Genomic DNA, 16,915 nt, shown 5'->3' with positions numbered 1-16,915 from the left:
GGGATCGAATCCGTAACCTCAATCTTGTTTTCAATAAGGTCAGTAACACCAAGTGTATCAGAAAAGACATGAGGAATTGACTGACATAATTGACGAATACTATCAGCCTGCTCCTCCGATAGATGTCTAAGGTCTAACAACATCTCATCCTGGATAGGCGAAACAGATGAACATGATGCAGAACCACACTTAAGCAAAGGAATTTTACAGTTACTAGGAAATTTGAAGGTGCACGACTGGCTCTGAATGTCGAGCACTAGACCGGTATGAGACATGGAGTCTGCTCCTAGTATAATGGGTCAAGATAAGTGTTTAGCCACAAACAATTCAATTTTCCAAGTAAATTTATAAATCCGAATTTTGGCGAAGATGAAACCTAAAATTTATAATGGAGAAGAATTAGCCGAAACGCATTGAACCAACGATGAACGAGTCAGAAAATTTACAGACAGATTTTAATTTTCAGTACTATTCAGCCGAAATAATAGAACAAACAATCCCAGAGTCTAATAGGGCGGTAATGTGTTCACTATTCAACACAATCTTGAGAAAAGGTACAAGTGCGGGGGACTCCGCCGCAATCCTAAGGCATTCTTTGGGGCATTCGAATGCTGGGTTAGAAGAACTGCTAACCTGTTCCGAGCTTTCTGTGATTTTAACCAGGGCTGAGCCTTGTGAAGGTGAATTGGCGGACTCAGCCGATGCCACTAGTCTCTTTCGATTATTCGAATTGGTGGAGGTTGCACCAGAAGTTGAATATGAGGGGGTTCTATTGGCATTAGGGCAATTCTCGGCAAGGTCATTAAATGAGCCACATTTAATACAGCCTTGGGATGACCCTGATCCATTCATTGGCCCACTTAATTGTATCACTGGGCACTTGTTACGCAGATGATCTGCCGACCCAGAAGCATAGCATTTGCGGGTATTGACGGTTCGGCGAGGTTGAGGCCGAAAATTAATCGAAGATGGAGGGGGCTCCTTAGGTGACTCGTAAGGTGTCGGCATGCCTAACTCCTTCAGCTGAGACCGCCATAGCCTCTAATTCAGCAAACGTTTGAGGGAGCGACGAAAACACAAGTATGACCTGTAGGGCGGTGAAATCCCTTCAACAATTGTCTGCACAATTTGATCTTCTGGGAAATGAAGAGCAAATACCCTTGTATAAAACTTAATGTCCTGGATGATGTCGCTGTAGTCTGTAATAGTACCTTTCAATTAAGGAAGACATGGCTTGAGCCGAAATGAAATTTGCCAGGAGGTGTGCATGGAAGTCTTCTATAGAGGATTGTTCGGCTATGGCTCTGACTATTTTGTCTGATAGGACGCCTATGGAATAAGGATAAATGATTTGAAGAATTTGAGAAGGAGAAAGAGAAAACACTAGAGCGTGATCTTGAAACTCAACTAAGAATCTTAAAAATGAAATTATATCATTAGTAGAATGAATAGAAAACTTAAAATTTCCCCTAAGCAACATAGCCAAAGGGTGAGGCAAATTACTAAACCCAGGTGACATAGTAGGTAACGGCCTAGGAGGTGAAGAAGCTTCAGAGACAGCATTATTCAAAAAGAAAGGTGGAACAGATGTACGACGATCAGGCTCGGTTTCCAATAGGTCAGACGTTTGTTGAGTAGCTACCGATCTTCTGCTTTCTACATTCCTGGACAAGTCCTCCTCACATACGATGTTTACAACAGTGGCCTGGTCGGTTTTGGGAGTAGCAGACCCAGTTATCAATTGACTAACTTTACTGGACATTTCAGAAAGTTCAACCAGATTACTAGCCTCCTTACCCTGAACTTCGTTTAACTTAAGAGACAATAGATCGCTTACTCTATGGTGAAAATGGAACAATCCAGCCTGCACTCTTTTAAGTTGGTTTGGAGATGGATCACTTACTGCAAAAAAACTAACTACAGATGCTAACTCAGTAGTGTGGTCAGTGATAGTGGAGAGAGCCTCATCAATTTCCTTCTCTCCCAAAGTTGGGATACTAAAAGGTAATTATAAAGACTCTTATAGCTGGGTGGTATCAGCCGCAACCGTGTCTCCAGATTGAACAATCTTAATAAGCAATTCGTAAATTAATTCCTCCTTGCGCAAGTAGCCGGGATGGAGGACTTCGCGAGGGCCGGACATGATGGGAGAAATTTACAAATTTAGAAAACAGGAAAAGATAAATTCCAGAGACTGAGAAAATTATTAGAGTACAAATCGAATCCTATGTTTTGCCGTCAAAAGGGGCTTAAATGAGACCCATTCAACCACGCTCTGCTACCACTTGTTACGGGGTTGCCCGTGGACCAGCAGAGGTGAAAGAAGGTGCCGGGTTGAATGGGTCTAACTACTATGTCAAGAAAGAATTTAAACTGAAACGGAAGATTATATTTTCAAAAAGCAACAAGTTAACAAATGATCACTTAGTACGATAACAATGACATAGCAATTTAAAAACAAGACTTAGAAAGATCCAAGATTTCAGAATTTTCACGCTCTTGGGCTACAAGCCCCTAGTTTTACCATTTTTGAGTTCCCAGTTTAAATTACAAATGAGTACAAATTTATATCAGGGCAGAGATCCCTCAATACATGGAGCGCTGGCTCCCAACTAACGATATCAAGCCTTCAAAAGGCATTCAGCAATCTTACTTTGAAAAAGAGCTAACAGGCTCTCAGTTTTCACGCCTATTCAAGGCAACACCAAAAATATCTTACACCTTTTGGCCTTCCATGGCCCAGCTTACAACTGATACAGGAGTATCTCGTACCCAACCTATAGGGCCTTCGTGTAAAAGAAATAACAGTTAAATAAATGGCCCGAACACAAAATGAATTGAGGCGTGTACTTGCACTCCTAAATATGCATTCTTAAAACCTAAAGGGCACTAAGCCGATGAAACAGGGGCTATTGCCACACTATGGAGGTGACTCGTATAAGAATAAATTAAGACTTTACGGAAAGGAAGAAAACCAGTTACAAAAAGTAGTCACCTCAAACCAATATGAAGAGGAGCTCGAGAGGGTACATCACTCTCCATCCCCTATTTACAGTTAAAGATTTTATGGAGAAATTACATAAGCTGGCAAAAATTACATTTTCATAAAAGTAGGTTACATAGTTAAGGTTTCGGGCCTCCCCCTCGGGTCAAACCGCAGAGTTAGCAAGAAATAAAGTTAATAGGCCATTACCTTGCTGAAGAACTGCTGCCTGATGAAAGAGGTGCCTCCCGCCTCCTGCTTGACACACACACACACTTAATTAGATGTTGATCAAATGGCCAAGAGACGAGAAAATCCGCAGTTTATAAACCCTCGGGGAAAGTTCGAGACCTTTCACGAATAAACCAGCCACACCCTCTCAATTTTATTGGAGAATTTAAAAGTTACACTCAAAATCGAAGGAGAAGAAGAATAAGAAGAAGAAGAAGATGGTGATTGGTAGAAAATTAATTACAGAAATTCTTGATTGGCTAAATTCAAAACTGACGGAAAAAAAGATAAATATAGCCAACCCAAAAATGAATGAACGTAATGTAGTAAAACAAAAACTTCCACTTCGCACCAGGGTGCATAATCATAGTTTTTCAGCAGTGACCTCTGTTGAAGAAAGTCCAAACTTCTTGATGACTGGTAAACAAAGCACGTAGAATTTCATACAGTATATGAAACTTCACAAAAAGAACATTACGTCAAATTACTGTAGTGACATCTTCTGAGTAAAGGTTTAAGTAGGTCTAGTTTCCAGTTCACAGTTTCTCCTGTCGAGGAGTTCTTTTAGGCGCAAGATTTAGATGTGCGGCTTAGAGGTATACCTCCTGGTATAATAATAATAATAATAATAATAATAATAATAATAATAATAACCTAAATCCAACTGATATCTCCCACCCTAATAATAATAATAATAATAATAATAATAATAATAATAATAATAATAATAATAATAATAATAATATTCTGGACCGTTGTCAAATGTGCGGACCGCGCTGGAAACCGGTCCGGGACGGGTAATGACTAAGAAAGCAGTCCGGCCGCGGGTTCAGTACCGCCGAGGCACCCAAGACGACACCACGCCGGATCTCCTGAAGGATTCGATCCATATTAAAAATGCTTATAGGAAAAGATGTCAAAGATTCAGTGCCCCAACTGACAGGGAGGAATACCTGGACCCAGCCCGGGAAGTACGAAATCTATTGCTGGAAAGAAAGATTAAAAATAGGAGAAAACTTGCCGTAATCTATTAGAAAACGAGACAGATCGCGGTTTTTGGCGGATTTTATATAAAACAATAAGCATTCAATTATAAATTTCAGTATAATACCGTAGCGAAGCACGGGTATCTTGCTAGTCCTCTTATAAAGATCTTATGAAGGTCTCAAATGTGAAACCTTTATAACAAACGAACCAAACCCAATGACACAAGAGCCCCGAAGGGCCTTGGGCTACCAAGCGAACACTGCTCAGCTCGAAGGCCTGCAGGTTACGAGGTGTCATGTGGTCAACACAATGATGCTTCTCGTCCGTTATTTTTGGCTTTCTAGGCCGGGCCCGCTACCTCACCTCAGATAGCTCCTCAATTCTAATCACGTACGCTGAGGTGACATCGAATACGCCCTCAGATCTAGGTAAAAATCCCTGACGTAGCTGGGAATCGACCCCGGGGCCTCCGGGTAAGAGGCAGGTGCGCTACCCCTTCAGCACGGGGCTGGCCTTTAGACCAATCTAAATGTCATAAAATCCCATGTTCAAAATGAGGAGTGTCACAAATTCCCGACACTGGGAGCATACTGATCTTCATCTTACTCTCACATTAATATTATATAATTGCAACCTCACTTTTACTCTCCTTTCGTTTGCGGTGTTAGACTTCAACTATGGTTAGCAACATAGCAGACAGGTAAATGGTTTCACTGTCCAGTATTTAAAACTTTACTTCTTCACAACATAACTCAGTGCATGTTAAGGTGGAAGGTAACATAAATATTTCTTTCAACACCGCAACTAGCTCGTCTGGTAGGTAAACACAAGAGCATTAAGCTGCCTGCGTATTTATGAGCATTGGTTATACGAACAGCACCTGTTCCACTTCTCAACTTGTAATACAAGCATAGCTATACACTGAAGTCTGCTTTAAATTGATCCTCTTCTACCTCATGGAATGTTCAGAAGAAGTTGAGGATTGTTTATCCGTGACAATTTTCTTGGTTGATAGCCCCTCATGAGGAGTCTTAGAATACATCCACAGTATACCCTGCATGTTGTAAGAGACAACCGAAAAGGCTGACAGTCCCTCAATGGTGGTCATCGTGATGATTATTATTTTATGAGGAAGTACACTAGGCAACTATCACCTCTTAACACATATCAGCTGAGAAAACGGAAGAATTCAGATTATTCGAAGAATGAAGTTATCGATAAACGAAAAGGAGGAATCACAAAGGGAACACTAAAGCCCGGTGTAATGTAACGCAACCCAAATTAAACACAACTTGTTTAGGACAATTGTATGAGAGTTGCGTTGCATGTTCTTCATCCTCTGACGGTCATATCGAAAGTTTGTCAGTCTCTACAGGAGTCTCCAGTCCTACTCTCATGCACAAATTCAATAGCAGTTGGGATCTGCCGTTATTAGTCTTATCGCCTCATTTAATAGATTACCTAGGTATGTTATAGATCTGCTTTCTTTCTGACATAAACGACTGTAGTAAACTGAGTAATTCTGGTGTGTTTCTTTTGTATATAGAGGTGATATATCGTATTAAATTTAATAATAAACTATGTTCGGGAAGTATATTTATCTGTAACTATAGTTATGTAATATTTATCCATAGGACCACTAATAACATACATATCTGAGAAATAAATTTTACGCCTTCCTCTAAACTACTGATACACAAATACCAATCTTATTTAATTCTGAGCATTGTACAGACAAAACGATTATTTTATAATTATATATACGCTATACACTTAAACGCCCAATAGTAGAAGGATATTAAACACTTCCACTTACAATGTAATGTACTTACCACTCGTATCTACTTTGGCTACAGCTTCCCATGCCTTTTCTTGTTTGAGTATTCTGGTAAACTATAGTTGAAGAAAGAAAGGTACATTTCCACTGTTTCTACGTGTTGTATACACAACTCCTGATCACGATATGGCGTAATACAATTGAATTGTACGTCTGGTGAATTAAGAGAAACAGCAGGAGCGTCTGACTCGAGTCGGGCCACGCACTTGACAAACCAGTCGTTCGTGAGTTGAGCGTTTGCGAGTTGATCGACGAGTGCGTTGCAAACGTGCAGGTGGACGAGAACTGTGAAGTTAACAGGGGTCCGAATGTGAAACGACACCCGTCCAACGTTCTTGTGGCACTTTTTTGTAGTCGGATCGCAGTTACGTTGCACCGGTGGACTGTTCAGCAGAAATTTCCGGTACCTTCCAAATCAAGTTGGAGTCCACCAAGGATCAGCTTCTTTACGGCCACACTCTGCATGAACGCCATCACGAATGGCATCCAGGAAAGGCATCCTTTTTTTGCTAGTGGTTTTACGTCGCACTGACACAGATAAGTCTTAATGGCGACGACGGGATAGGAAAGGCCTAGGAGTTGGAAGGAAGCGGCCGTGGCCTTAATTAATGTACAGTCCCAGAATGTGCCTGGTGTGAAAATGGTAAACCACGGAAAACCATCTTCAGGGCTGCCGACAGTGGGATTCGAACCCACTATCTTGCGGATACAAGCTCACTCAAGCGCGCATCTAACCGCACGGCCAACACTTCCGGTAAAGGCATCCGTCGACGTTATTATACGTTAATGATGTCATGCTAGCTAACGAGACACGTGAGAGCCTCGAACAGCTAGTACATGAGTGGAAGATGCATCTCGATGAACTTGGGAAGAAATTAACTCTGAAGACAGTGTACTTGAAAAGCGGTTACCAAGCAGACGGCATGATCTCTGTGTGAGCGGTTTAGCTCAATAAAGTGATCCAATTCAACTACCTAGGGTCATGCATCACCTCGGATATCAAGGCAAGAATCAGTGCAGCATGGATAAAATGGTGCTAGGTCACTGGATTCCTTTGCGATAAGAAAATTCCGTTCTATCTAAAATCTAAAGACATTATCGTCGCCATAAGACCTATCTGTGTCGATGCGAGGTGAAACAAGTAGTAAGAAGATATCTAAAGTCTACCGCACAGTGATCAGACCAGTGGCCCTTTATGGAGCTGAGTGCTGACCTAAAATATTGAAGCAAAAACTGGCACTTCATGCAATGGAAATGAAGATGCTGCGATGTTCCAGTGACTTGACTCGATTAGGCCATATCAGGAACGATGATGTACGGGAGAAATTCAAGATTGTCCCAGTCACAGAGAAAATGTGTCAGTCACGACAGAGATGGTATGGGCATGGCTCAGTTGCAAACACTACCCTTCAACTGAACGTGGAGGGTCGCAGAATTGAATTATTTCACTGCACCAATTAATTTACTATTCGAAAGTATTTCTGTATGTAAGTAATACTTGAATCCTATAGGTTCAAAGTATCCTATATCCACTTTCAAAATTGATGAGGAAACCACATTTTCTTGTAAAGTGTATTAATTATTATTATTCCTCTTTATTTTCTTATTAGTATTATCACTGTAATTGCCCTACTGATTTGTAACTTAGCGAATCAGTCCGTAGTATTTTTTTTCCATGTGTGTCCGTGATGATGTTACAAAATTTCAGGACCGATGGAGGACGACAAATGGATCAATTTGAGATAAGGAACCGTATTCCAGAAATGATCGAGTTGAAAGTTCACAAGCTGCTGCATTTACAACAAATGTTCGAAATGGCGTCCCCCTGCGCCAATGCAGGCATGGCATCTTCGCACAAAGTACGGTCGTACCCGTTCGAATATCCCCGGTGTCGTTTGAACAGCGTCGCAGGCAGCGATAATTATTGCCAAGAGATCCTCTTCAGTCTCTACCGGTGTCTCATGTACAAGACATTTCACATGGCCCCAGAAGAAGAAATCAAGTTGGGAGACTACTGCGAGACGAAATTCCGACACTCCGGCGTCTGTTACGAACAGACGGACGTTAAACAGCTAGGAGTTTTTACCGGGGGAATTGGCCGTGCGGTTAGGGGCGCGCAGCTGTCTGCTTGCATCCGGGAGATAGTGGGTTCGAACTCCACTGTCGGCAGCCCTGAACATGGTTTTCACACCAGTTAAATGCCGGGCATATGCCTTAATTAAGGCCACGGCTGCTTCCTTCTCGCTTCTAGGCCTTTTGTATCCCATCGTGATCAAATGAACTATCTGTGTCGGTGCGACGTAAAGCCGATTGTAAACTTATATGTTTACATTTTTTAAAGTTATTGTTTAAAGTGGTTAAGTGCAAGAGAGGGCCGTAAGTCGTAACCAAGCCACAATTTGTAAGTAAGGTAAGGGTGTATTCTTCCCGAAGGCAGGTTCGAACCTCCGCAGAGGTGTCCTGAGCCGGAGTTTACGTGCGGTAGGGTGGCCAGTTCCTTTCCGCTCCTCCTTTCCCTTAACCCCCACCAACAGCGCGTGGTAACCCATCCAAATCTTGACCACGCCCAATGTTGCTTAACTTCGGAGATCTCACGGGATCCGGTGTTTCAACACGCCTACGGCCGTTGGCATTTGTAAGTGAGGAATAAATAAATTAATTCAAATGTATTTGTACAATGTACATTATCACAATATGCGTGGGGATCCAGAAACAATTGTAAGTAATATGTATAATGTAGTAAAATCTATGTTAAATATGCAAAATGGTCATTAGAGAGTTTTGAATCTAGAGGATTCAATAAATTAAATTTCCTAAAGTCTGATGCTGTACGTTACCAGTCTGTCTCGAATCTTGAAGGAAATTTCCAGCTGGTGAACTTGGCATAGAGGAGCACCTCGCAGAAAGCTGTACTGCTTCATGTTTATGTGCAGAACCTTGGCAGAATTTTAAGGTCGGTGGTCTGCTCAATGTTTCACACTACTTCTGATAGATGTGATCCCGGCTGACGTTCTAATTGAATCGAGACTGGCGCTACAACCCCACGAATACAAATCTCTCTAATACCCTCCGGCCCTCGACCCGAGGAAATCTTTCACTAGATAGAGTGCAAGCAATATTTTAGGAGTCACGTAGTAATAGGAAGATTGTAACAATAGCAAATCCATCTAATAAAAGGAGTATAATGAGTTGTAATATTAAGACATAGACTACGTACAGATGTGAGCAGTCTTTCAAATTGGGGTCAGGCATCTCTCGTGAAAAATCGCTGTAACGTAAAAGTTATTACAGCTTAAAAAGTGTTATTTTTATGGAATGATGTTTTATCCTAGTGATTTAACATCGCACTAACACACCGAATGTTTTCCGCTACACAAGGATAGGAATTGGCTGAGAATGGGAAGGTAGCAGCCGTGGCCTTCATTAAGGTACAAACCTAGCATTTGCCTGGCGTGGAAATGGGAAGCGACGGAAAAAGTTTGTATAAAATTGTCAATGATAAGAATGAATGTGAAAGGCGTGATAACGATAGCTGACGTATTGCATATGACGTCATCACGAGACGGCGGTTCACTTTAGCTCGAAAGACAGTTTCCGTAGGTGTGACTTGGCGGGTAGATATTGTGTAGAGGCAAGTGAGGTGTCGTTTGATTTGCATCACCGATATACACTGACTGACAGTGACAATGCAACACCAAGGAGGAGTGGTTCGAAAGGCATGAAAGTTGGGGAAAAAACAGAGACGGCACGGATGAATAATTGATGTTTATTTCAAACCGATATGCAGGTTACACAATGCGCACGGCATCGACTCAGTAGGATGTAGGACCACCGCGAGCGGCGATGCACGCAGAAACACGTCGAGGTACAGAGTCAATAAGAGTGCGGATGGTGTCCTGAGGGATGGTTCTCCATTCTCTGTCAACCATTTGCCACAGTTGGTCGTCCGTACGAGGCTGGGGCAGAGTTTGCAAACGGCATCCAATGAGATCCCACACGTGTTCGATTGGTGAGAGATCCGGAGAGTACGCTGGCCACGGAAGCATCTGTACACCTCGTAGAGCCTGTTGGGAGATGCGAGCAGTGTGTGGGCGGGCATTATCCTGCTGAAACAGAGCATTGGGCAGGCCCTGAAGGTACGGGAGTGCCACCGGCCGCAGCACATGCTGCACGTAGCGGTGGGCATTTAACGTGCCTTGAATACGCACTAGAGGTGACGTGGAATCATACGCAATAGCGCCCCAAACCATGATGCCGTGTTGTCTAGCGGTTGGGCGCTCCACAGTTACTGCCGGATTTGACCTTTCTCCACGCCGATGCCACACTCCTCTGCGGTGACTATCACTGACAGAACAGAAGCGTGACTCATCGGAGAACACGACGTTCCGCCATTCCCTCATCCAAGTCGCTCTAGCCCGGCACCATGCCAGGCGTGCACGTCTATGCTGTGGAGTCAATGGTAGTCTTCTGAGCGAACGCCGGGAGTGCAGGCCTCCTTCAACCAATCGACGGGAAATTGTTCTGGTCGATATTGGAACAGCCAGGGTGTCTTGCACATGCTGAAGAATGGCGGTTGACGTGGCGTGCGGGGCTGCCACCGCTTGGCGGCGGATGCGCCGATCCTCGCGTGCTGACGTCACTCGGGCTGCGCCTGGACCCCTCGCACGTGCCACATGTCCCTGTGCCAACCATCTTCGCCACAGGGCGCTGCACCGTGGACACATCCCTATGGGTATCGGCTGCGATTTGACGAAGCGGCCAACCTGCCCTTCTCAGCCCGATCACCATACCCCTCGTAAAGTCGTCTGTCTGCTGGAAATGCCTCCGTTGACGGCGGCCTGGCATTCTTAGCTATACACGTGTCCTGTGGCACATGACAACACGTTCTACAATGACTGTCGGCTGAGAAATCACGGTACGAAGTGGGTCATTCGCCAACGCCGTGTCCCATTTATCGTTCGCTACGTGCGCAGCACAGCGGCGCATTTCACATCATGAGCATACCTCAGTGACGTCAGTCTACCCTGCAATTGGCATAAAGTTCTGACCACTCCTTCTTGGTGTTGCATTTGCTCTGTCAGTCAGTGTATATTATAAGACCAAAAAAATAAAAATCTGACAGTAAATTTAAGAAATATAGAAGTCTTTGTAACTGAAAATTGACGAATTTCGGCACACTTTAAAAAAACCTCCAAATGTTACTATAAAGGTTTTAAATGATATAGAAAACGCATGCAGGTGTAAATTAGGAACTGAATAATACTAAAACCATGACGTATATAAGAAAAAGTCTGAGGACTCCTCGAGTTCAAGTGCACCCCGCCAGGCAGCGCTCGAGTGGGCAAGCTCCTCAGTACCGATCAGCTGGTCTTAGGAATAATGCCAGAGGGAACGTATTACTGCGTAACTGATAAGTATATACACTGTATTTTAAAAAGCAATGAGAGATTACAACTAAAATACCACGGCAGGGTACAATGGAAGAAATCACACATGGAAATAAGAGCTACGGCCTTCATCACATGTTGCGGAAAGCACAGATTACTCGAGTGTACATATGCAGATAAATAGCACATAACTCCCAGCATATTAGAACAAACATCCATGAACTATTTAAAGGTAATACCAAATACTTGAATACACCAATACCGGACAGCTTGCTGTTTTCAGCAAGAAAGTCGATAGTGCTGCTATCTACATGGCTTGGTGTGACCAACTCTTCAATAACATATTGCCATCTGTATGATTCTTGACGCACTGGCGTGTTGTTTATGATGTATCAGTATTTGCCACTGAATAATCTTCCATTGCAGTTATATTCTAAGAAAAGTATTATGCGCTGAACAAATTACCCAGGAACATAATGGCATCGGAACTGATAAGGACCCGCAAGTATTTAAAACAAGTAAATGTCTTCGTGGGGTTACATTCTTACATTCCATGCCCCTTATATTAAGAAATCAATCAAATACTCTACTGAAACGTTAGTGGAACGTAAAACTAATAACGTTAACAAATATGAAACTCTAGTACACTCAATGTTGAGGGTTCACATTGTTAAATAGTACCAGAAATTTCACAATTGAAAACTTGTGGGCCTGTAGCGTAATGGTTATCCCGGTAGTCTTGAAACTGAAAATTGAAGGTCATGAGTTTCGAATCCGATCAGCATTTCTTTTGCTGTAAGATAATAATAATAATTTTCCTTACGTCTCACTAACTACTTTTACGGCTTTCGGAGACGCTGAGGTGCCGGAATTTAGTCCCGCAGGAGTTCTTTTACATACCAGTAAATCTACCTACACGCGGCTGACGCATTTGAGTACTTCCAAGTACCACCGGACTGAGCCAGGATCGAACCTGCCACATTCGGATCAGAAGGCCGGCGGCTCAACCGTCTGAGGCACTCAGCCCGGCGTAAGAAAATTACTTCAGTGTATTATTGGCATAGGCTAGAGCACCAATCCAACCAATTTAATACGTATGTATACATGCATAAATTTCTGAAAGAGACTTCAGGAAATTCTGAACACTTCTTCATTGTCAGGAACATCATAGTTCACTCACGTAACCCCAATGAAAATGAAATGGCAGATGCCGCCCACCCTCATCGGAGGGTCTGCCTTACAAGGGCTGCACTCGGCTAGAAATAGCCTCACGAAATTCAAAAATGAAAACCTACAACTTGTTTTCCAGTCATTAACCGGGTCAGGGATGGAATGAATGAAGCCTCCATCTTGCGGCGAGGATAGGAATTGTGTCGGTTGCCGAGGCCTGTCGCACTCCTCTGGGGCAATGATTAATGACTGATAGATGAAATGGAGAGTGTTGCTGGAATGAAACATGACAGGAAAACCGGAGTACCCGGAGAAAATCTGTCCCGCCTCCGCTTTGTGCAGCACAAATCTCACATGGAGTGACCGGGATTTGAACTACGGAACCCAGTGATGAGAGGCCGTCGCGCTGCCGCCTGAACCACGGAGGCTACACGTAACCCCAATGGGTCTATATATGTGTATTTCTGTATTTGGGGGTAAAATAGAAAATTCAAAAAGCAGCAAAAGCGAGATAGCAGCATGAGGTGAGTTCTCCTGTAGAGTTCGGGAAGATCAGCCGTACCGAAGGAGGAGAAGACGTCAAAATAATAGACCAAAATTCCTGTTCCTTAATTACAGCTTCTCTTTCCGAAAATCTTAATAAATCATCGATGTTGTTATGTTTTCTGCCCCCTCTGGTGCTTTGGCTGAATAGTTAACGCTTCGTGGCCCTTCTCGTTCTTTTGATGATACCTTCATTCTTCGGAGTGATGGACCTCTTCCATTTCCATTTTGATTAGTGTTAATAGAGGATGATTGGCCAGTTGTACTTCCTCTTAAAACAATAATCACCACCACGGAATGTTCAGCGTACAGCCTTCGGTTCAGAGGGCCCTTGTACGATTGCCGACTGAGTCGGAGATTTTAATCGCGTCTGTTAATTCGTGTAGATCTGGTGCTATGGGTTTGTGTTCGTATTCATACGCATCTTCAAATATATAGGCCTACAACACATCACACGAGAAGCAACCACAGAAACACGCAGTAGTGAATATATATCCCACCACATATGATTGGTGTTAGGAAAGGCACCCGGCCGCAAAACTAGGCTAATTCCATACAAAGTGCTACGCCAGGTAGGCTAATTGAGAAAAGGCTAGAAAGAAGAGAGAGTAGTTGTTAAATATTCTTCCCATAGACAGAGTGGATCCTCAAACAAATTCTGTTTTTTCCTTTTCTTTTTTTTAAGACATAGCGAAAGGCACGACTAACATAATGCTCGTTTGGTGGTTTATGAAGGAGGCATTTCATATTTTAAAATTTCATCCTTAATTATTATGATTGTTAAATTATTTCAACAAAAATATTTCCAATGAGTGTAGATGCATTCCTCTCAACTGTAGCATACACAAGTAAGCAGTTCACACCAACACGCTAGATGTCACCACCGTCGCTGTTCGCACTCCACTCAATGCTGTTGAGATAGAGCTCTCCGGTACTGGTGTATTAAAGTATTTAGTAATACTCTACTTACGAATTCAATTTGTCGGTTACTAGGCTTTGGAAAGCTTGCGTGAAGATTTAGCGGCAAATTAGAGGAAAATGTGAGGCACTGCTCCTGGACGTAATTTCCACTTCACACGAGAGATTTCCACTTTTTCACCATTCACTACAAAATTATAAGAGGCTCCGTGCCTCAAACGACAGTGAGCCGGCCTCTCACCACTGGGTTCCGTGGTTCAATTCCCGGTCGCTCCATGTGAGACTTGTGCTGGACAAAGCGGAGGCGGGAAAGGTTTTTCTCCGGGCACTCCGGTTTTTCCTGTCATATATCATTCCAGTAACACTCTCCAATATCATTTCATTTCACCTTTCATTTGTTAATTATTGCCCCAGAGAAGTGCGACAGGCAGCCGGCACAATTCCTATCTTCGCCGCTAGATGGAGGCTCCATTCATTCCATTTCTGACCCTGTAGAATTACTGGGAACGGGATGTGGATTTTCACTATAAAATGATATGATTTTACTGTCAAATCATCAGAGAAATGGATATGACAAATTCTGCTATTACGCGTTAACTCAGTTTCCTTCCGTAGAATAGCACTGGCCCATTTTTTCAAATTGATTTCTATTCTTAGGTGGTGAAAAAAATCGCGTGTCATCAACTACTCTACAGGCAGGCACAAAACAGTTCGGCATGCTAAACTATGTAATTAATCAAGCCACATAAAATATATGTTTGAATTACACAGCAAACAATTAACTGAGTTTAGGAACTCAAAGCAGAGAAAATTCAACTTATTCACTGAAATATCTCTCAGAGTAAAGTCTCCCGAACTTTTCTATATCTGGCTTGCCGGAACTACTGCAGCACGTGTTGTATATAATAGCTAGTAGTGCTTGCAGTGATGGGACCACAAACTACCATGCTGTAATGGCTGAGTCCTTACACTTGGTCTTATATTCGTCATGCTAAAACGTTTAAAACTGATCAGACGACTACGGGAGAGTCGTAAACTTGACGCAGCTATGTGCAGAATGGCGACTTTAAACGATGGGGCGGTGGCAAGTACTTCTCGCGAAACGACTAATGTATAACCGAATGAAATTGATGAAATGGGTGTGAAAGAAGTAAAAGCGAGTGATTAGAACAGCTACCTTGTAATATGGGCGCCTAGATAAGAAATGTAACGTATGAAATGTTTTGGCAAAATGCATCAGAATACTGAAATTCTCTTTCATAGTCACGACAGTTCGAAGAAAATGCGACGTAGACAATATGGTGATGGGGTGATTAGATGACTATCATGCCATTAACGTCAATATCCAGTTTTCGTACTTTTATAGACGTGTAAGGAATTGCGAATTGAAGGTTTGGTTACGAAATTCAGTAGATGAACCACGGTAAAATGATTATCAAATGAATTAATAAAGAGTTACCTCCCGGGCTGCATTAGTACCTGCCATTGCTTCACCGGAAACAGTGCCCGACATCCAAAGTTACCATTCAAAATATGCCCGTCTCAGTAGTTATAAACACCAAGTAACAAACTGTGATATAAAAAGAGGAATAAATTATGTACTGAACCTATGACCTTTGTGCCCTAAGAACATTATGCATAAATTAACAATTAAACTAAAAGTTGGATTCTTTATAGCATGGATTTGACACGTGACGAGGAGGTGATTACCTTCGGTCCCACGCTCTGGGGTACGTGACGTCAGCCACACGTGTCAACGGCGGAACAATCTCAAGTCATTTTTGTGAACTACACTGACTGACAGAGCAAATGTAACACCAAGAAGGAGTGGTCAGAACTTTATGCCAATTGCAGGGTAGACTGACGTCACTGAGGTATGCTTATGATGTGAAATGCGCCGCTGTGCTGCGCACGTAGCGAACGATAAATGGGACACGGCGTTGGCGAATGGGCCACTTCGTACCGTGATTTCTCAGCCGACAGTCATTGTAGAACGTGTTGTCGTGTGCCACAGGACACGTGTATAGCTAAGAATGCCAGGCCGCCGTCAACGGAGGCATTTCCAGCAGACAGACGACTTTACGAGGGGTATGGTGATCGGGCTGAGAAGGGCAGGTTGGTCGCTTCGTCAAATCGCAGCCAATACCCATAGGGATGTGTCCACGGTGCAGCGCCTGTGGCGAACATGGTTGGCGCAGGGACATGTGGCACGTGCGAGGGGTCCAGGCGCAGCGCGAGTGACGTCAGCACGCGAGGATCGGCGCATCCGCCGCCAAGCGGTGGCAGCCCCGCACGCCACGTCAACCGCCATTCTTCAGCATGTGCAAGACACCCTGGCTGTTCCAATATCGACCAGAACAATTTCCCATCGATTGGTTGAAGGAGGCCTGCACTCCCGGCGTCCGCTCAGAAGACTACCATTGACTCCACAGCATAGACGTGCACCCCTGGCATGGTGCGGGCTAGAGCGACTTGGATGAGGGAATGGCGGAACGTCGTGTTCTCCGATGAGTCACGCTTCTGTTCTGTCAGTGATAGTCACCGCAGACGAGTGTGGCGTCGGCGTGGAGAAAGGTCAAATCCGGCAGTAACTGTGGAGCGCCCTACCGCTAGACAACGCGGCATCATGGTTTGGGGCGCTATTGCGTATGATTCCACGTCACCTCTAGTGCGTATTCAAGGCACTTTAAATGCCCACCGCTACGTGCAGCATGTGCTGCGGCCGGTGGCACTCCCGTACCTTCAGGGGCTTCCCAATGCTCTGTTTCAGCAGGATAATGCCCGCCCACACACTGCTCGCATCTCCCAACAGGCTCTACGAGGTGTACAGATGCTTCCGTGGCCAGCGTACTCTCCGGA

This window comes from Anabrus simplex, chromosome 1, assembly GCF_040414725.1.
Source record: "Anabrus simplex isolate iqAnaSimp1 chromosome 1, ASM4041472v1, whole genome shotgun sequence".
NCBI classification, from domain to species: Eukaryota; Metazoa; Arthropoda; class Insecta; order Orthoptera; family Tettigoniidae; genus Anabrus; species Anabrus simplex.
The sequence above is the reverse complement of the archived record's forward strand: the minus strand, read 5'-3'. Positions refer to the sequence as shown.